The 21,287-nt window shown below is 43.0% G+C and overlaps 1 protein-coding gene across 1 annotated transcript in view; it reads left to right on the top strand.

Annotated features, from left to right (window-relative positions):
* NUP210 (nucleoporin 210) overlaps positions 1–21,287 on the top strand; it is a 2,490,054-nt gene that overhangs the window by 330,541 nt on the left and 2,138,226 nt on the right. The gene's annotated exons all lie outside the window — the stretch shown is intronic.

Here is a 21,287-nt window from a genome sequence, read left to right as displayed (position 1 = left end):
GACAGTGTCATGGGGAACTCCAGACATAGATCTGTTCGCTTCTCCACTAAACCACCAGCTGCCAAAGTTTTGCACGAAAAGGTTTCATCCCACAGCTTGGAAAGTGGATGCTCTTTCTTTCAATTGGAGCAATCTTCATGTGTATGCCTTTCCACCTCTGCCTCTCCTCCCAAAGGTACTTCTGAAGGTCAGACAGGACAAGCCAAGGATGATTTTAATAGCTCCAGATTGGCCTCGACAGCACTGGTACCCATTACTGAGAAGACTGGTACGGGAGCCTCCATGGCCTTTGCCTTCGATTCCACACCTGTTGTCTCAGGAGGACAGTCATTTACTCAATGTCAAGCTTCACTCTCTTCACCTAACAGCCTGGCATATTCTGTTTTGAACCATAGAAGGTCTCAACTTCCACAGCAAGTTTTGAATGTTATTTTGGAAGCTAGAAGGCCTAGTACAAGGAAAGTAGATAAATGGAAGAGATTTTTATGTTGGAGTGCTGCGAAGGATTTTGATGTTTCTGAGCCTAATTTAGGTATGGCTCTTCAATATCTTGCTGAGTTACTGGACAAAGGTTTGTCCTTCTCTTCTATTAAGGTTCATGCTGCAGCAATTTCGGCTCACTATGATTGTGACCCACCATTGTTTTCTCATCCTTTGTTCAAGCAATTTCTTAGAGGGGCAAAGAATATAAGACCCCCACGTAGAGCTCCTACTCCTGCTTGGGACCTCAATTTTGTGTTGGAGAAACTCACTCTACAACCTTTTGAGCCTGTAGCTACTGCTGAGTTGAAATATTTATCATGGAAGACTGCTTTTTTGTTGGCCATTACCTCTGCAAGAAGGGTTTCTGAATTGCAGGCCCTTATGGCAGTTGAGCCTTTCTTAATTTTCCATAAGGATAGGGTATCTTTGCGTACTAATCCTTCCTTTATGCCTAAAGTGGTTTCTAGTGTGGCTTTAAACCAAACTATTCATTTGCCTACTTTTTATGCAAATCCCCAAAATAAAGGGAAAAGATTTTGCACACTTTAGATGTACACAGGCAGTTGCGTTATTATTTGAGCAGGACTAAAGGGTTCAGGCAGTCTCAGCAGTTATTTGTTTCTTTTGCTTTGAGTTCTCAGGGCAGGCCTGTGTCAAAACAAACTATTTCTAAGTGGATTGGGTTTTGCATTGCTTTCTGTTATTCCCATCATGGTAAGGAGATTCCAGCTGGGATTAGGCCTCATTCCACTAGGGCTACTGCCACTTCTACAGCTTTTTTAAGGGGGGTGGCAACTAAGGATATTTTGGAGGCAGCTACTTGGAGTTCAGTGCATACTTTCTCTAAGCATTATCACCTTCCACTTTACTCTAAATCTAGGGCTGGTTTTGCCACTGCTATTTTACAGGGCATTTTGGCAGCTCCTGCTGCTTTATAGTTTTGCCATCCTCCCTTACCTCTGCTTTGGGATTCTACCCAAGTGTAAGGACTGCAGCAATGTGAGATGAAGAACATAGTACAGTTTTGTACCTACCATAAATGTAGATGTTCGAAGATCCACATTGCTGCAGTCCAATTAACCCTCCCTCCTTCCCCTCTGTTTTTTAGAGGCGGTTGTGTGGGGTGGGTTGTAAATATTGTATTTATTGTATATATTGTACATAGTGTTAGTGCAGGGTGGTGGCTTGGTGGTTTGCTGTCTTTTGGTTTTGACCTTTCTTTTAGGGTCTTCTGACATCTGGGGCAAGAAAAGACTGAGGATATGACGTCGGTCATGCGCATTTGTACCCTGACGTCCTGATGTCAGTCTAATGCGCCTTGACCGACGTCAGCCTTATACTTTGATATTCGGGCCGACCGAGGACAGCGGACTACCCAAGTGTAAGGACTGCAGCAATGTGGATCTTCGAACATCTACATTTATGGTAGGTACAAAACTGTACTTTATGGCTTTACGCTGTGTTGCATGCGGTGTTTTGTGTGGATGGTGTCGTGTGTGGATTTAGGTGGAATTTAAGGGAAGTCAGTGTTTTCTAAGGGATTTGGGTGGGATGAGTGTATGTGAGCATGTTTGTAAGTTGTATGTTTGGGTTAGGGTAGGTAGGTGAAAGTATGAGTGTGCAAGTGTTAGATGTGTTGGTGTTTGTATATGTGTGACGTGTGTGTGTGTTCATAGGTTGGTACTAGGCTATCAGCCCTAGGGCCTGTACAAGACTAGCCATAACAATTCCTTGGATATTTCTTCCCACAATATTTACTTCCATGGACCCCTGTCTAGCAAGGACGACTGACGTGATCCCTGGATATTTCTTCCCACAGTATTTACTTCCATGGACCCCTGTCTAGCAAGGACGACTGACGTGATCCCCGGGTGAATTTCCTATCTCCCATCCAATCGTCAAGGTTCCTGTTGAAGAGGGCCAAGGAGACGCTTTGCTTGACATGTATGGGCAGTCTATTCCAGAGTATGGGGAGTCTCTGGGTCATGAACCTATCCCTTCAGCATGTTTTGTTCATTGTGATGACAAGGTTTAGATCCCTGGAGCGTGTGGCTCTGAGGGATTGGGATTTCTTTAAGTGGAGCATGTCCAACAGCTCAGGGTTTGACATGGCCTTGTATGTTAAGCAGAGATTGCCTCTGAGTAGATGATATGCCACAGAGTATAGCTGGAGCTTTTTTTAGACGGTCAGCATAGGGCATCTGCTTTAGGCCTGTGATTCTTTTAGTGAAGTATTTCTGCGGCCTTTCCAGCTGTTGCAGATGTCTTGTGAGGTGCATACCAAATGTGGCGTTGTACTCTATAATGGGTCTAATGAGGGATGAGTACAGTGGGACAATAACCTTATTTGTTCTGTATGAAAAGCCCTTAGTTATGAGGTGTGCCACATAGAAGGATTTCCTGACTGTTGTGGTGATGTGGTTATCGAAGGTGAGACCACTGTGTCCCTAAGTCTCTCATCACACTTTCGGTGTTTAGTGTACTGCCATCTATGTGGTAATTTATTGGTACATGTTTTTTCCCCAAAGGGGATAACTGTACATTTCTTGGTATTAAGCTTGAGCCCATGACTCTGGCACCAAGCATCTGTAAGGCCTTTTTGTAGAATATCCACATCATTTGGGGATTCAGTAATGGCTCCCAATTTGCAGTCATCTGCGAACTTTGTTAGCCAGAGTCCCCTAGTGTTGACCTGTACTTCAGAGAAGTAGATGCCAAACAAGAGTGGTCCCAAGACTGAACCCTGAGGTACTCCACTTGTCTGGAGCTGGATTTGGAGTTGGCTACTTTTACAGTCTGGGTTCTGTCAGTAAGCCAGTTGGCAACCCATCTAGTGACATAGGGATTTATGCCCAGCTTAGTAAGTTTATCTGATTCCAGAGTGGGGGATGGTGTCATAGGCCTTGGCGAGGTCCAGATAGGCTGTGTGGACCACCTTAGCCTCGTCCACAGCTCTGGAGACTGATTCGAAGAAGTCAATCAGGTTCAGGAGACAAGATCGGTCCTTCACTAACCCAAACTGGGTGGGGTCCAGTGTTTGAAGGTTGCCAGTGTCTTTGTTTATAAGTTCCTTGCCCTTGCAGATCAGGCTCATCAGACTGATGGGACGGTAGTTCCTGGGATCCAAGGTGGATCCCCCTTATGGAGTGGGATAACTGTAGCTGTGTGCCACTCAGTGGGCACGAAGCTTGAGGTGAGGCTATGATTAAACATGACACTTAGGTGAGGTGCCAGTTCATTTTGTAGTTCATGTAGTACACAGCCTGGGATGTCATCTGGTCCCATGGATGCTGTATTCTTAACTTTGGAGAGTGCGGTTTCTACCTGTGTGGCTGAGATTACCAGAATTTGGCAGTCTTTTGGTATTGAGATGGGCCCTTTAGACGGTGAAGTTGGCACTAAATTGATCTGCCAAGATATTGGCAATATCCTTGGGATCAGTATATTTAATGCCATTCTGTTGTAGCTCAGAGCATATCTGAGCATTGCCATTTAGATTCTTGACATAACTATAGAAGAATACCTTGTGGTTGTCTTTGGAATCTTTGGCAATTTGGTGTGTGTGTGTGTGTGTGTGTGTGTGTGTGTGTGTGTGTGTGTGTGTGCATGCGCGCGCGAAGGACTGTAGAATGTCTGGGTGTGAGTTTACTTTCTTTTTCTGTTTGTGCGATCTCGGAGTTCGTATATATAAGTGGGGGGTGCAGAGGGGCTTGTCCCCCTGCTTATTTGTAGTGTAGGTTTGTGGATGTGTGGTGTTATGTTTTTGTGAGTTTGTTTGTTTTGTACTGTGGTTATTGTGATGTATGTGTGGTGTGGTGTATGCTGTGTGTTCGGATTTCAAATTTCGTGGTTTTAGGGTCTCTTGTGTTTTGTGAATTCACCTTTATGGTCTCGAGATACTGATACTGATATATATATATATATATATATATATATATATATATATATATATATATATATACACACACACACACACACACACACACACACTTCACAATGCCAAAATCCTGAAAGATCGAATTTCTTATGGCCGAGGCCAGATGGTCGAACTTTTGGAATCCCGACATTGTGAACAGAGATCTGCATACAGCGCGGAATGTGAGATTTCCTTTTTCCTCGCTGTAGTGCAATCTTGGAGTCGAAATATTTAAGCAGCAGGGGTGTGGGGGTGCAGGGGGCTTGCCCCCTGCAGAAACATTTAAATTGTTATTATTTTTTTATTTTGATTTGTTTTGGAATTTCAGTGTTATGGTCTCGATCATATGAAATTCAATGTTTTTGAATTTAAAGTTCTGAAGTGAACCCATGTATGTGTGTATGTATATATAAATAAATAAAGTGTGTGTGTGTGTGTGTGTGTGTGTGTGTGTGTGTGTGCGCCCAGGCACACACACTGTAGTTAAGCAAGATGGAGCAATCTTCGGGTTTCAAAAAGTGTGAGTCATGCAGTCACAGCATTCCATTTCAGAACTTGCGTGTTCTCTGAGTAGTCTGTTTAGGCTCTAAACTTGCATCTTGAGTGTGAAATTTGTAAGCAGTTAAAAATAACTTTCAGAGAGAGGAATCATAAGTTGGTAATCAAAAGGAGTGATGACAATGCCGATGCTGTTTGAGGTGAGCCTTCTCCCTATCATCCATCCCAGGAATCTGAATTTCAGAAGCTGGAGTCTAACTGTAAGGTACTCAAAGGGGAGAAACTGATAAAACACTTCCTCCATGGCTCATCTGTTTTACATATTAACCAATGTAGACACAACAGAGAATCTTCCTTTTAGTGTTGCTGCTGGTCCCTAAATTGATTGTGAATGTGCTTGAGAAAGACTGACCGAGATTATTAGTATAGGATAGTGTGTTAGGCTCATCATTCCCACTACCTCTCTGACATTTTACGTTGTCTGCCAAGGTAACCTAGAAAATGGCTGGCTTTCAAAAGGTCAGATTCCCCTCCCTCACTCTTCCTGTGACAGCTGATTAGCTGAGCATATCCTTTTAAGGAAGCCTTAAACTATCGTAGGAAGTGAATGTGTGGTCTTTCTGCCATCCAAAGAAGAAAGTCCTTTGAATCATCTTTACAGGATTCAGTGCTGATTTTTTTTTTTTTGGCTTACCGCTCAGTTGAGCCCAATTTAGGGACCCCCTTTTTCTCATTTCTATTCATCATCTTTCGGCTGTTCCGATTAGGGGTCACCACATCAGATCACCTGTTTCCATTTCTTCCTGTCCTCTGCATCTTGCTCTGTCACACCAACCACCTGCATGTCCTCTCTCACCACATCCATAAACCTTATCTTAGGCCTTCCTCTTTTCCTGTTACCTGGCAGCTTCATCCTTAGCATCTTTTTCCCAATATACTCAGCATCCCTCCTCAGTACATGTCCAAACCAATGTAATCGTGCCTCTCTGGCTTTGTCTCCAAACCTTCCAACCTGGGCTGACCCTCTAATATACTTATTCCTAATCCTGTCCACCCTCGTCACACCCAGTGCAAATCTTAACATCTTTAATTCTGCCATATCCAGCTCAAACTCCTGCCTTTTTGTCAGTGCCACTGTCTCCAACCCATATAACATAGCTGGTCTCACTACCCTCTTGCAGACCTTCCCTTTCAGTCTTACAGGTACTCGTCTGTCACAAATCACTCCTGACACTCTTCTCCACCCACTCCATCCTGCCTGTACTCTCTTCTTCACCTCTCTTCCACACTCACCGTTACTCTGAACTACTGACCCAAGTATTTAAACTCATCCACCTTCGCCACCTCTACTCCTTGCATCCTCACCATTCCTCTCCCTCTCATTCACACAGATATATTCTGTCTTAGTCCTGCTGACCTTCATTCCTCTTCTCTCTAGAACATATCTCCATCTCTCCAGGGTCTCCTCCACCTGTTCCCTACTCTCACTACAGATCACAATGTCATCTGCAAACATCATAGTCCACGGGGACTCCTGTCTGATCTCAACTGTCAACCTGTCCATCACCATTGCAAATAAGAAAGGGCTCAGAGCTGATCCTTGATGTAACCCCACCTCTACCTTAAACGAATCCGTCACTCCCACTGCAGACCTCACCACTGTCACACTACCCTCGTACATATCGTGTACCACTCTTACATACTTCTCTGACACTCCTGACTTCCTCATACAATACCACAACTCCTCTCTAGGCACCCTGTCATATGCTTTCTCCAAGTCTACAAAAACACAATGCAACTCCTTCTGACATTCTCTGTACTTCTCCATCAACACTCTAAGAGCAAACATCACATCTGTAGTGCTCTTTCCTGGCATGAAACCATACTGCTGATCACTAAATCACCTCCCTTCTTAACCTAGCTTCCACTACTCTTTCCCATAACTTCATGCTGTGACTGATCAGTTTAATCCTTCTGTAGTGACTACAGCTCTGCATATCACCCTTATTCTTAAAAATCGGTACCAAAACACTTTTTCTCCATTCCTCAGGCATCCTCTCACTTTCCAAGATTTCATTAAACAATTTGGTTAAAAACTCCACTGCCATTTCGCATAAACACCTCCATGCTTCCACAGGTATGTCATCTGGAACAACAACCTTTCCATTCTTCATTCTCTTCATAGCTGTCCTTACTTCCTCCTTGCTAATCCATTGTGCTTCATGATTCACCATCCCTACATCATCCAACCTTCTCTCCCTCTCATTCATTTCATTCATCAGCCCCTCAAAGTACTCTCTCCATCTCCTCAACGCACTCTCCTCGCTTGTGAGTAGGTTTCCCTCATTATCCTTTATCACCTTTACCTGCTGCACATCTTTCCTAGCTCGGTCCCTCTGTCTAGCCAATCGGTAAAGGTCCTTTTCTCCCTCCTTAGTGTCCAACCTTTCATGCAACTCTTCATATGCCTTATCCTTAGCCTTCGCCACCTCTCTCTTTGCCATACACCTCCTCTCCATATACTCCTGTCTTCTTTCTTCATCTCTCTGACAATCCCACTTCTTTGCCAACCTCTTTCTCTGTATACTCTCCTGTACTTCCTCATTCCAGCACCATGTCTCCTTGTCTTCCTTCCTCTGTCCAGATGTGATATCAAGCACCTTTCTAGCCGTCTCCCTTACTAGCTCTGCTGTAGTTACCCAGCTATTCGGTAACTCTTCACTGCCACCCACTGCCTGTCTTAACTCATCCCTGAACTCCACCTCACAATTACCCTTTTTCAATTTCCACCATTTGATCCTTGGTGCTGCCCTCACACTCCTCCTCCTCTTCTTGATCACCAACGTCATCCTACAAACCACCATCCAATCTCCTTCAAACTGGCCCTCTTACATAAGATATAATCCACCTGTGTGCATCTTCCTCCACTCTTGTATGTCACCCTATGCTTACTGTTTTGTCAGTATTTGCAGCCGTTTCTGCTTTTAGCAGTGTTTATTTTGCTTCTATCTTTGACAAATGCGTGTTTTTACTTTGTCAAGGAAACATTTAGTATTTCTCTCAGAAGTGCAGTGGTATGTCCTGCTAGACACTAGGAGATGTCTTGTGCAGCCAGAACAGCAAAATTAATCATAAGTTCTTTACTGTTACTCGTCTTTATTTTCATCTTTTGAGAGAAAAATATTGCACAGCTTGACTTTTTCAGCATTTATACATTATTTACTCTATATTTGACTCTGCAGTTTGTGTTTTAACATTGGATTGTGATTTTACCACAAATTAAGTTATTTGACTGTACTGTGGAGATTTTATTCCTTTGTCAAGAAAATATAGTTTAAATTGCTGTTAAACCTTATTTCATGGCAGTTTAATATGGTTAGTGTGTGAAGCTAATTTTAACAGTGGTAAGGCAAATCATTTCCTTTGGTGTTTGGACTTTCTGTAGTGGAAGTACTTTAACTTCTGTCAGCTGTAAAAGAATTCTGAGTGGCTCCCTATTGAAATGTTGTTACTCAAAATGCCAACTGCTAAAAAGCTTTAAAAAAAAAAAAAAAGACCAAAAACCCAGTATAAAATCGAATCTTGAAGATTGCTTTTCTCCTTAATTTTATTTTATTTTTTTGCAGGGGAGAATCCCCCCCCCCCCCCCCCCAAACTTGTATATCAACTCTAAGATCGCCATACTTTAGAGAAAAGAGAATATCCCAGGAAATGGCCATTTCAGACTTAGTATATGTAGGTCTGTTTTTCGACCATTCAGTCTCCGTGCTTCAAGGTTCCCTCTCATGGGTTCCAACATTTCAAATGGTTACCATTCTGTACACATTTCAAACTGTTTTTTTGTGATAGTAGGACAGTTTTGCAGAGTTTAGTTGTATTGGGGACATGCTTAAACTTAAGTGCTTATTGTGATACGTTATCCAGTACTCTGTTATTCTCACAGGTGTTCTCTGCCCTGATTTGTTGGATCTTGACTCTGGTAACACCCCTTCAAATCCAGTTACACCTAAAATAAATAAACAAAATTAAAATATGCCTCAGCCTATGGTTAGTGATTCTGTTGGGGCCACTGTTCACCCCGCAGACCACTTACCTTTTGCCCTGTCTCCCTGTAGTGTAGCTGTGTCAGCCACCGTAGAATGAACTTTGGACGTATCTTTTGGGGCTGTTCCAGTACATGGTGCAGGTAAGGGAGAATCAAGTCTTCTTAGATGCAGGAGTAGCCTGGGGTAACAGACCTCTTGTCAGATATAATACTCTGTCCCCAGATATTTTATCTAGTAATGAAGTTCACAAGAAAAGAAACAAAAGCATCATCATACAGCTGATGATTGTTTTTTTTTTTTTTTCCCAGGGTTGTACAGTGATTGCCTTAGACCTTTTTCACACTCAGCCTGGGAGCGGTGTCTGGTTAAGTGACTTGTTCAGAGTCAGACAGTTAGGCAGTGGAGGTTGAGGGAAGAAAACCGTGCACCTCTGGACCACAGGAAACAGCTTGTTAACAAATTCTTACAGGATTATAGCTGTTTATAAGGCTGATGTGGTTTCCTTGGCTAAGAGTGTTCTGCAAACAGCTAATTCTGGTATAGTAGTGTTCACTTTTCCTCAGATGATTGCTAGACTTAGGGATGATTTTGTTTGGGATCAATCAAGAACTACCCCATAGCTAGGCAGATTGTATTACCTTTTTTTAAAACACCTTTATTGAAGTATCACTTGTGATATAGGCTCATTTACATTTATATAAAAATAATTTAACTGTATTAAGTTAAAATTAACAAACATTATGCTTCACATATATTGCTATATATCATATAACCTAAGCAACATTACATAAATTATTCACTTCTTGCCCCTTTTTTAAAAAAAATGAAATAGATATCACTTACGACATAAGCAGTCATACATTTATATAAATGAAAACAAACCAGACCGACATAGTCCCCATTGCAAACATTGTATATCACTTATAATCTATCCAATCGTTTCAGTCAAACATTACGTAACGGCCCCAAAACCCGGACAATACCAAGAAAGGAGGAGGGGTATCCATAATCATCAAGGACACCCACACCTCAAGATTGGTGGCATCGCACGATGCATCGGAAACCATCCAGGTGCAATTAACCATAGGCAAGACTGCTGTGCAATTTGTAGCATGTTGCAGGCCACCCTCGCAAACTCAGGAACCTCATATGGCCTTTCTGAAAACACTGGAGGGGATAAATGTATCTCCGAACACCATCATACTAGGTGACTTCAACTACCCTAATATAGACTGGGAACACTACTCAAGCCCAAACACTCTAGCCCAAAAGTTCCTGGAATTCATAAACTCAAATGCCATGGAACAACTAGTCACCATCCCCACAAAAGGAGAAAACATACTTGATCTCATCATCACGAACATGGGAGCACAATGTTCAACGCCGGAAGTATACCCCTCACTGGTGAGATCTGATCACAAACTAATCTCGCTGGAGGTCCTCATCCCGCCACCACCCGAAATGAAAAGACCACAGTAAAGAACTTCTCAAAGCCGACTTCACACTTCTAAAGACTAGTGTGGTCTCCTTTAAGGCCCCTGAGCCGGCGGTTAACATTACTCAAACCGCTGAATCACTTACAAATGCCTTCTACCAGCACCTGCAGGGCTGCATGGATCAGGCAATCCCAAGCAAAACAAAGACTCTTTGTACCAAAGGCAAGCGTCCAGTCTGGTGGATCCCAGCCATAAACAAACTCTACAACAAAAGGAGAAAGCTACTACAAGATAGAGCAAAATCCTTAAAAGGTAAGATACCGCTGATCATTATAAGTAAAAAGCTAAGAGCTCTCATAAAATCATCCAAAGCTAATTTTGAGAAAAAAATAGCTAAGGACTCTAAAGACAACCATAAGGCATTCTTTAGCTATGTCAGAAACCTAGGAGGAAACTCCCAGATATGCTCAGAATTAGTTCAAAATAATGTGAAGATTACTGATCCTACAGACATTGCCAACATACTGGCTGAAAGGTTCAGTGCAAACATCTCCCCTCCCCTAAAGGAGAGGTATCTACACCAAATGATTGTAGCCCCTTAAACATCTCTAACGCCCAGGTGAGAACTGCTCTCTCCAAGGCAAAGAACACAGCATCCATGGGACCTGATGGTGTCCCTGGCTGTGTGCTCCATGAACTCAACGAGGAATTAAACCCACAGTTAGGACAGCTGTTTAATCTTAGTCTCACCTCCGGATACGCACTCCAGGAGTGGCGCAGCGACTGTGGTCCCACTCCACAAAGGCGGTGCCTCCACCGACCCTCGAAATTACCGTCCCATTAGCTTGACAAGCCTTATCTGCAAAGCCATGGAGAGGATCATAATGGATCTCATAAATAAAGACATAGGGAACTTGCAGACTTTGGATCCAACCCAGTTTGGCTTTGTCAAAGGCAGATCATGCCTTCTAAACTTGGTTGACTTTTGAAACAGTCACCAAGGCCATTGACGAGGAAAGGCAGTCCATACAGCCTACCTAGACCTGGCGAAGGCTTTTGATACAATACCTCACTCGGGTATCATTGAAAAACTCATCAACTTAAATGTAAACCCATACATTACAAGATGGGTTGCAAACTGGCTGAGTGACAGAACCCACAGGGTCAGAGTTGCTGGCGCCATGTCAGACTCAAAGCCTGTCACAAGTGGTGTCCCACAGGGCTCAGTCCTGGGCCCACTCTTGTTTGGCATCTACTTTTCTGAAGTACAAGCAAACACAGGAGGGTTATGGCTGACAAAGTTTGCAGATGACTGCAAACTGGGCGCCGTAGTTGAAAATACATCCGACACAGATATCCTTCAGAAGGGTTTCACAGAAACGGACAACTGGTGCCAGAGCCATGGCCTAAAGTTAAATGCCAAGAAATGCATAGTCATACCCTTCGGGAAAAATAAGGTTACCCCTAGCTTCCATATAGGTGGCAATCCCCTGAACACAGAAGAAGTTATTAGGGACTTGGGAACCCAGGTTGACAGTAGCCTTTCATTCGACACTCATATTGCTAAAGTAGTTAGGAAGACCTTCTACATTGCCCACCTTATCATGAAGGGATTCACATCTAGATCAAGGGAAGTCATAGTCTCCCTATACTCACCACTCATCAGACCAATGATAGAGTACAATGCCCCATTCGGAATGTATCTGACCCGACACTTGCAGCAGCTGGAGAGGCCACAAAAGTTCCTCACCAAAAGGATAAAGGGTCTCAAAAATCTGTCTTATGCTGCCCGACTGAAAGAACTCCAGTTATATTCAGTTGCTTACCGCTTGCTCAGAGGTGACCTATGCCTGACATACAAGGCCATGTCAAACCCAGATTTGATGAACATGCTTCATCTCAAAAACTCTAGATCCCTCAGAGCCACAAGGGCGGGAGACTTAAACCTCGACACGGTTATTAATAGGACGTGCTGGAGGGATAGATTCATCACCCAAAGACTCCCTATGCTGTGGAACAAAATCCCGGTTTATGTGAGGCAGAGCACCTCGCTGGCCTTGTTCAAGAGGAATCTTGACCAATGGATGGGAGATCGCAGATACACCCCAGGGGTTACCTCAGTGTCACTGCTCGACAGAGGCACAGCAAAATAATGGGCATAGTTTCTCCAAACTAAAGGGGTGGCGTAAGCCACAAAACTATGGGCTAGGCTTATAAATGCCCTCGGGCAGATAGCCTAGTATGAACCTATGAACCTATTTAAGTCCTTCCTTCTTTTAAACCTTATTCCTCCCCTGTATGTTTTGTTCCCACAATTCCCATTTTTCGCCACCTCTACTCCGTGCATCCTCACCATTCCTCTATCCTCCCTCTCATTCTCACACATATATTCTGTCTTAGTCCTGCTGACCTTCATTCCTCTTCTCTCTAGAACATATCTCCATCTCTCCAGGGTCTCCTCCACCTGTTCCCTACTCTCACTACAGATCACAATGTCATCTGCAAACATCATAGTCCACGGGGACTCCTGTCTGATCTCGACTGTCAACCTGTCCATCACCATTGCAAATAAGAAAGGGCTCAGAGCTGATCCTTGATGTAACCCCACCTCTACCTTAAACAAATCCGTCACTCCCACCGCAGACCTCACCACTGTCGCACTACCCTCGTACATATCCTGTACCACTCTTACATACTTCTCTGACACTCCTGACTTCCTCATACAATACCACAACTCCTCTCTAGGCACCCTGTCATATGCTTTGAATGATTTTGCTGCATCCTTACCTGCAGAGCAAAAGTCTTGTATGAATTAAGTTATTTCCAATTTGACTCCAGTTTCAAAAAATGCTTGGAGAGGTGTGCTTGAATGTGCAGATACAGTCTGAAGAAGTGCTTCTCATGTGTTAAGAAGGTACACTTGGTTAAGTAATCAGAACTTCTCTGACTTAAAAGATGAAATTTTGAATGCTTCCTTTAAGTTCTGAATTGGTGTTTGGGCCCCATGTAAGATTATCAAACAGTGGGATGATAGAGACAAATGAATGCATGGGATTATCTGGAATGTTTCATCTACCCAAGTTCTCCCTAAACAAGGTGGCTTCCTTCAAGGTACAGAACAAATAAAAATCCCAGCCAAACAGAAGTCTGGGATCTAAAAGGAAATAGCAGGAAGGAAATTCTTTAAACCAGACAAGAGGCTTTCATTTCCATAAAAGGATCAACCTCCTGCAAAGGAATGATTATGCTGAGCCACACATCATCTCTCTTCCCCCAGGATCTCTCTCAATTCTGCAGCCTGGTCTTAGGTAGCCTCAGAAATATGGGTTCTGAAAATAATTTGGGGAGGATACACTTGGCAGTGGATAACAAATCCTCCCCCGTTTCACGGAATTTCCCCCACCCACCAGACCAGGCAGAGCTGTTTCCTCCAGTGCTCCTCACATGGTAGAAGCAGTGCCTGTGTTGCAGAATGGCAAAAGATTTTACTCCAGAATCTTTTTGGTACAAAAAAAAAGAGCACTCATGAAGACGCATCTAAAAGTTGTCCTTTATAAACATCTCTGTAAAAGTACTGAAATTCAAAATGCTCACTTTACAGTTGGTTCTAGGGTTGTTTCCAGTTCACTGTTTAATGGTGACTCTAGATCTCATGGATGCTTCTCGTATGGCTATTCACAATTTCAGGAGATGTATGAGATTTGCTGTGTTTGGCTTATTTATCATTTTTCCGCATTACCGTTTGGGCTGTCTACTGCACCTCGAGTGATTACAAATTGTCTGCCCCCCATTGCAGAACCATAGGCATCCGCATTTGTCCGTATTTAGATCCATCCATCCTCAACCCCTTTCCCTGTTTTGCACATGGGGTCAGGGTGTCACTTCAATAGTGACGATCATCTTGAGCCAAAGTTTACACCACCCGGGGGTTAGCCCTACCATGTGACTGCAGGGAGGATATGCAGACTCTGCACAGAAGGCACCCCAACTGAGTACAAAACTGGAGAACCTCTTGCCATAAGGTGACAACACTAACTGCTGCCTTATTTAGATGACTTGCTAATTTGTGAAGTCTGTATCTAGGTGCTTGAAGTTCTTAGACAAGGTCAGACTACTGTTTTCCCATCTGCGCTTCAAAGTTGAACCTTCAAAATCCTTCATCACACCCTCTCAATGAATTGTTTTCTTGGGGTGCTGGACAGACACAGTGAAAATGATTATCCTCATACCAGAAAAAAAAAGTGATTTGTCAGGGCATTTTCCTGGATTTCTGTCTTCTAGACATGGCCTCATCTTTTAGACCTCATGGCATCAGTGACTTTCATGATACCACTAGGCAGACGTCACATGGGAAAAATTCAGTGATACTTGAATTGTTGGATCCAGCACCTTCATCCCTTAGATTTACAGGCACCAGTACTAGGATTTGTGAACAGGAACTGTAGTGCTTGTGAGGGATCAACTGTCTCTGAATCCAGGACTCCTTTTCTCTCTTCATAGCTCAGTTCAGTTAGTCCAGATGGACTCTTCGTATTTTGCGTAATGAGTGGTGCCCATGGGAGTTCAGGTATAAACTTGTGGGGTCCTCAGGACACACTAAAGCACACAAACTTAGAGATGTTAGCAGTGATTCATGCCTGTTTTTTCACCAATTATGGACTCCAGGTCCTATTTTAGTGGTACTAGACAATACTATGTGATGTGGTACCTGAACAAGTGAGGGAGTACAAAGTTATACCTTTACCGGTTGGAAGTGATGGCCTGGGAGCTGACAGTGAAGCATTCTCTGACTTTTTAAGCTTCATACATTCCGTCAGAGCAAAACACAGTGGAAGATGGACTAAGCAGATCCTGGATGGACCCTCACGAGTGGAAACTTAATGTGGAGATTCTCCAAGACTTGGTCCAGAACTTGGTCAAGATCTTCTTCAGGTGTTGTGGGGAACACCTGAAGTAGATCTTTTTGCCTCCTTTCAAAATGGACAACTGAAAAAATTCTGTTCAAGACCTCCTTGCAACTATACTTGCAGGACGGATGATCCATCATTCCTGTGGTCAGGAATGCTTTTGTATGCACTTCCACCCTTTGCTGTGATTTGCAAGGTACTTCTGAAGATTTAGAAAGAATTACCAAGACCATTGTGCTAACTCCTTTTGGCCCAGGCAAAAGTGGTTCACCCCTTTAAGGGAACTGGCTTAGTCTAGTTACACAAGCTTCCCCACAGACTGGGTGTGCTCACACAGCATCAGGAGCAAGAGCAATTGCAACTGACAGCCTGTGTGATTCTATGTTGATAACTTTTAGTCAGTTGTTTCATGAGGATGTGCAGCAGGCATTTAACGAGGCAAGAAAATCTGCAACTAGAAATTCTTGCATTTACAAATTGAAGAGGTTTTCTAGGTGGTGCCTAGTCCATAACAGATGTCCCAATTGGTTTTGACCCTTCTGGTTTTGAAATGTTTTGTTTGTGCTACATAGAGATGGTTCATCATATGCTTCTCTCAAAGCACATCTTGCTGCCATCTGACAGATCCTCCTCATTTGTCTCTCTCTGTGGTCAGTTTATGAAAGGAGTGTTGCAACTGAGACACCTTTGAAAGCAAATTCCTCATCCCTGGGATCTCCACTTTGTTGCTGAAAAATAACTTGCCTCCTTTTGAGCCTGCCGTCAGGCTGATTTTAAAGTTAATTACTTGTAAGAATATTTTACTCATTTTTCTGACATCTGCAAGCTGTCTTTGAACTGCAAACTGTCATGGTAGGCCAACCTTTTCTGATTTTTCACAAGGACAGGAATGTGTTACACACTAATCCATCATTCAGACCTAAAGTCATTTCTGAATTTACCTTGAATCAAACCATTAATCGCCTAGTGTTCTATCCTGATCCAAAAAACAAGATGTAAAAGATTCTACATACCTTGGATACACACAGACAGCTCAGGCACTACCTTGACACAACAAATCCCTTTAGGAATGCTGAACATCGGTTTGCCTCCTATACGGGGGACTAGGAAAGGCCAGATTGTATATACGCAAACTATTGAATGATGGTTGTTATCTGCTGCTGTTTTCAGTTATTCCCCCATTGGCAAATCTCTTCCAGGCATGATTAAGGCTCACTCAACTAGGCCCTTATCCTTTTTCATGGTATATTGGAAAGGGGTGGACTCTGAAAGCATTCAAGAGGCAGCAATATGCTCTTCTAGTCATACCTTCACAAAGCATTACAAACTGGATTCCTTTATAAGATCCAGAGCAGGCTTTGCTAGAACTGCTCTTCAGGGGCTTCTAGATCCTCATCCTTCCACCTACCTGGTAGGGTAAGCTTTGGGAATCTACCCAAAATACCACTTTGGCAATGGGAATGATGAGCATAGTACAGCTGTACAAGCCCTACTTAACCTGTAACAGTAGATGTTCGATTTCCTTACAGCTTCATTGGCAGGACCCACCCATCATCTCCCAGATTATGTATAATTGAGGTGGGTTTTAACTTCTTTGATTTGGTTGTTGTTGGATTTGTTTTCTATATGGCATTGTAATTGGCTGCAAATTTATTGTTGCTAGATGATTATGGCTTTATGTACATTCTTCTCCTTTGTGGAAGTGAAAAAGCCTGAGCAATCACTCCCTATGACATCTGATGGCGTCCTTCTCAGGATATTGTCAACAAATGAGCTGTCACAGGAAGAGGGAATGAGGGAAGCCCTAGCTTTTGAGATCTGGCCACTACTGGGATACCTTGGCAGATAACCCAAAATTACTGTTACAAGTATGTAGCACTTGCGCAACTGTACTTTATCCTTTGGGAATAGAATTAAGCAGGCTGACCTGTACATCCCTGTCTGCTGACGTGTCAATTTCTTCAGGTCTGTATTTCTCTGTTGTAGTTCCTCATTACTTCAAATTTTGATTGTGAGAAGCTGATGAAGGCTCTTACAGGTTGAGATGAAGATGAGTCTTATCCCTTTCCGGCCTAACAGGGCAGATAAGGATTCTATTGCTATGCTTCCCACATGCATGACACCCTCATCAACTTTGGTTAGGTGCAGTTTGTGACAGGACCTTAGACTAACCAGCAGGTGCTGAAGGTTGACATTGGTAGGTGCATTGATGTCAACATTGGTCACTATTGGAACACGGTAATTTGTACCTTCTGCTTCAACACCAGCATCGCTATTAGTTTTGCCAGCACTGATTCCTTTGGCCCAGTCTTACCACTTGGGCCCAAACCTTGGGGCCAGGCAGTTAAGCGGCATAGGCACCAGTTTATACGGTGCCATTCCATTCTCAAACCTGAGGAGCTCAGTGTGGATGTTGGTTGTAAGGGAACCTGTTATGACATGGGGGGGTGTGGGGGGGGGTGTGGACCCTTGTATTGATATCACGTCATTCCATGCATAAACCTCCCCTGGAAATTCATGCTATACTGCTTCCAAACTGTGGACCTCTTACTTTTTTCCACCTTTGACTTCAGTTGTGTCATAAGGATAGATTATCAGATAGCTGCCGTAGCACTTGACATTTCAGGTGTGCCTCTCTCTCAGCAGTTTCATGTTCAGAGCCCTTCCACACTGAGAGGACATAAAAAGCATATGTGCAAGATGGCACCTAAACTACCCCCGGTGTCTCTCTTGCGAAATATAGAGTATTGGAATCTTTGTGATTCTTTCTATCCCCCACATAACCCCAAACTTTGAGAGATTCAAGACTTTATACAGGAGTGAATGGAATGGCCTGCTGAATCTCTCCTTGTCACTGTAAAAGGCAGTGTTCCAGTTTCTGTACTAGACCTGTTGAATTATGTCTTTTGTAGGCAGGATAATTTCTCTTGTCAGGTACACGTGGAAAGCTGTGTATATAGTGGCTGCCATTGTCAAGAAGCCAGATGGGAATCTTCTAGCCACCTAAGGAATAAGAATTTCTTGATACAGACCCTGGTGATGGACTTTGTAGTTGCTGTAGCAGCCCTGAAGAGGGAGCCTGCTTCCCTGAATCCAGCAGTTTGTCACCCTTACGGGGAATCTAGGGTATTGGTTTGCTTATCCTGTCCCTTTATTTTTATTTATTTATTTAGAAAGCTTAATTACTTTTTACACTGCTGTTTTCAGTGAGAGCTTGTTGATGAAATGGATGAGATATGGGAAGAGAAGCTCAGTAGTAAAGACTGGGTTAAAAAGAATCTTGCTCTGTGTCAAACCTGACCACATGCCTGGCACAAAATGCCATCAGTGGTGCAGTGGAGGTAGCAGATAATGGCATTGCTTACTGCTGTCATGTTCTGGTTTTGCCTGACGGAGTGTGACAACAAATTTTAAGGCATTCTTTTCAGTATTCTCTTTCATAGCACTAACTTTTTCAGTCAGAAAGTGAAAGGGAAAGTTCAGAAGCTTTAATATGTATGCTGATAACAGACTCTCCTTTGAATACCATGTTTTTGTGGTGGTTAGAAAATCTTCTTACTTTGCAACACTGATTATTTATGCTATCTCCTGAAGGTTCATAGAAGGTACAATCCTACATTATTCATCCATTATTAGACTCATCTTTGAATGTAATGTATCCTAAGCACCTAAGCCAGCTTGAGAGACCTTAGTGTTTCTCCACCAAAAAAGATCTCTGGCATCAGCACCTTTAGAAACTCTGATAGTCAAAAGCCTTGTCTTTCTACTTGTTGAGTTACAAACTCCTGAGGGGTGATTTCTACTTAGATTTCTATGCTCTGAATGACCCAGCACTCTTTGAACTTCAGGTAAATAGACTCTGTTGTAAAGCAAACGCCTGTTCTAGAGACGTAAGCCTATACTACCACATCAGCACCACCAGATTGCATGATGGATACCTAGCCCAATGTATTCTCCCTTTCTGGAATAGGCAAACCTTGCCAGTCAAGCATATTACTTCCCTAGCAAGCTTTAAAGCCAGTTTGGATGAGTGGATGATTGTAAATTTTCACTGGGTGTATGTGAAGAAAGTTTTCCTAATGCAGGACATATAGTATCCAATCAGTACTGGGTTATGTGGCTGAGCTTCTTGATGGCCTGCTTCGGCTGTAAGCTTAGTAAGAACTCTCACTGGAGAGTGAGAAAGATGGTAAGAGTGTCGTGGTTGTAGAGGGTTTGCTTTGAGACCCCTCGGTGTACTTTTGCCAGGACATGGGACAGTTCTTGTTAGTTGTGGTTTAAGCAGAATGAGCAGCAGCAAAGAAAGCCACAATCTGTTAGAAATGAGCAGGGCCATATTCAGAAGAGACAATCACCTAGAGGTAGAAATAACCAGCAAGACTGGAGCTTTGGGGGGGCACGGCAGCAGAACCCACTTAAGGCTTGTCTGTGTTGCACTTGAGGTAGCTGAGGATCACTTTTCCATCTGCCTGTGTGGATGGTCATCATGCAAGAAAGATGGCCATGAACAATAATATCCAGAGGCTACCAAATTTACTTCCACACCCCTCCCAGGCCACACTCCCTTCCATTGTGACACTGTACTCTTTCAACCGGTACCACATAAGAATGCTGCAGTGAACCCTGAGAACTCAATGGAATCAGTTTTCCAGGATGTTGTTAGACGATATGCACATTTCCAGAGCATGCAATATGCATCTCCATTGGTGGGTACATACATACAAACATAGTCTTGGTAGTTCTGTCAACTATTTATTCCAGTGATCACCGTCACTACAGATGTGTCAGCCCTCGGGTGGTATGGGGAGGCATTGTCTTGAAAGACTGTACAAGGTGTTTGGTAGGCCAGCTTGCATCTCACTGTGCTAGAGATGAAGATGGTTCTATTCATTCCTCAAGCCTTTTAAGACTGGTTTTGTGGAGAAGTTCTGTATTCATGCCCAAAGAACACTAAACTCAATCTGTATTACTCTGTTAACCTTCCAGTCTTTGGAATACTGCAACAGGAAGGAATATATTTTACAGTGCATGGATGTATACAGTTGTGCATGTACATCAAAAGGGCAGAATCAGTTGGGAAAGATCTTCAGTTGTTTGTTTTCCTGTGCTGCCAGCAGGTTGGGCTGTAAAGTCACTTGTATATACCTTTGAGTGCATCAAATTCTACTTTGAGAAATTCATCAAGCCCTTGACATCCACATTTACAGTGCATTTAACTAGAGCAGTGGCTACTTTTCAGGCATTTCTCTAGAAAACATTGTTAGATGGTATGTGTGCAGCTGTCTTTAACTTCTTTGCATACCCTTGCAAGACACTATAAATTGGATGTGATATTAAGGTCTGGGTCTTCCTTCAAGGCCACAGTACTGTATGGAATTCTTTCATAATGTCACCCAAGAAGACTTGTAGGCCTGAGGAAGATGGATGGCCGATCATATTAGACACAAAAGTTATGCAGTTGCCATAATGATTATCTACGTGATCCTGTCCATGTTGACATCACCACCCTCCTTCCCCTGGTCTAGTGTATGAGGTCTAGAGAAGTCTTTGCATTCTGTTTTAATCTGACTTTCTTTTCTGATGCTTTGGTCTTGAGTCACTTTAGATGTGGAGAACAGGGTACATTATGGATAACTGGATGTGGCAGTGAAACTTGGGGATATTTCATATGTCAAGCTGAGATCTACTCTCCAGCTCCTGTAGGTTTGAAGTGGCTGGCTCCAGGATCAAGTGGTTTGTTGTGGTAATTGTACAACTTTTATTTCTGTCACACATGGAAATAATTTACAGTGAGCAGGTTGGGAGTGGATGATCAGTTTCAGTGTTTATGGCCAGCCATAAGAGTAATCATCAAAGTTTGCTGAAACTGTATGTTCAGCACATCGGATTTATGTTTGATAAAATTAATCTGTGCAACTTGATATAAATGTATGTTTAAAGAAAATTGGAAGACCTGTGTGTTTCTGTATTTATTTCATTCATTGATTCATGTATTCATTTT

The sequence above is a fragment of the Protopterus annectens genome, chromosome 7.part0 (genome assembly GCF_019279795.1).
Source record: "Protopterus annectens isolate FY-2018-M chromosome 7.part0, PAN1.0, whole genome shotgun sequence".
Taxonomy (NCBI): domain Eukaryota; kingdom Metazoa; phylum Chordata; order Ceratodontiformes; family Protopteridae; genus Protopterus; species Protopterus annectens.
This window is presented reverse-complemented; position numbering and strand designations above follow the sequence as displayed.